The following is a 1,605-nucleotide window of genomic DNA, read 5'->3' on the forward strand; positions in this document are numbered from 1 at the left end:
ATTTCTTAATTATATAAATTTAAATCATTTATCAGTTGCATTATTACACTGTTTACGTTCATCATTAAAATTTTACTTTTATTTTCTCATTCGCATAGATGCGTTCGGAAAAATATTTAAGCTAAATAAGAAAAAAAATTTTTTTTTTTCTGCTCTTTTCTGACGATCTTTAAAGGTTGTTCGCTAAACAATATTAGAAAATGGTTCTTCTTAATTTCAAATCTTTGTACAGCCTGTATAAATACGAATGACAATGAAAATAAAGGTGATGTTTAATAATCTTAAAGTTGATTTGCTGTTTCTATTGCATACTATTATAATTATTATAACTTTATTTTAGAAACGACGCTTTTAAAACAGCGGACACGCTCTTGTAATGTGTTTATAAAAGTAACATACTGTACAGCCATAATACAATATTAAAATAGAGGCGAGACTTTTAATACAATAATATACGTTACACAATTACACAAGTTGAATATATCATAGATCCTGTATACATGTCATTTAACACTTACAATTTATAACATTTACAGAAAAGCACAATTTATATATTGCGGCCAACTGACCTATAATACTATTTTAATATTTATAAATAATAATAATCAAATTAATAACATAAGATTTGTATAGGGCTCGCTCATATTCTAATTTAAAGAGCAACAGTCATATACCCTATAAACGGATTTTAATTATATTTTGATACGTATTTAATTATTTTTTGCTGGTCTTACATATCATTTATTTGCAAAAATAACAGGAGCTGCTTAAGGATTGTCTAATTGAAGAATGCTTGCCATCGAAGGCTCTCTCGGTCTATCGGCGAGGATCATAGAACTGCTCAAAAATAGTAAATTATTACAGTATTTATAATATGAAATTGGATATAAAGTAGTGAAATCATTAAAACAAATCTATAAATAGAGTTACATGAAACTCGACTGCTAAAAAGATTAAATGGAATTAAACTATACAGGAGGCCGCTAACTGTATTATACAATATTATACACAGGAACGCACATCACGTTAGACACAGAACGCGCATCGCGTATGACACAAAATGGCTTCTAATTTCTCAATGTCGCAACTCTTTCTATCTATGGCTCTGACTGAAATATATTAAGAGCGCCAGCTATTGTTTAGGAATAACAGACAACGTAAAAACATCAACAACGCGTGGTCGCGAGAGGCGGCGAAAGAGAGACAGTTGTGTTTTGTGCAGGTGGAAAATCTATAACAAACATTTAAAACATTATTATAAAATCATGTCAAGCGATCACGATGGAGACAGCAGTGATGAAATGGAAGTCCTCGAAGCTAACGATAGTGACAACGATGCAGACTCCAGCAACATTGAGACAAAAGCTTACATTCCGGGAGGAGATCACACGAGTGGAGAAGAACTGGTTAGGGACGAATCAGCATATCACATGTACCACCAAGCACAAACAGGTGAGGAGTCTACTAGGCCTAGTAGTAGTACTACTACTCTATGTAGGCCTAGGTCTAGTACTAGGCTAGGCCGGAAGCAGGTCAACTCGGCCCCAAGTCAACTCAGCCCAAAGTCAACTCGGACCCAAGTCAACTCGGCCTCATGTTCAAGTC

Source organism: Anneissia japonica, unplaced genomic scaffold (assembly GCF_011630105.1).
Source record: "Anneissia japonica isolate Jap-2015-1 unplaced genomic scaffold, ASM1163010v1 scaffold14238_len9439_cov103, whole genome shotgun sequence".
NCBI lineage: Eukaryota > Metazoa > Echinodermata > Crinoidea > Comatulida > Comatulidae > Anneissia > Anneissia japonica.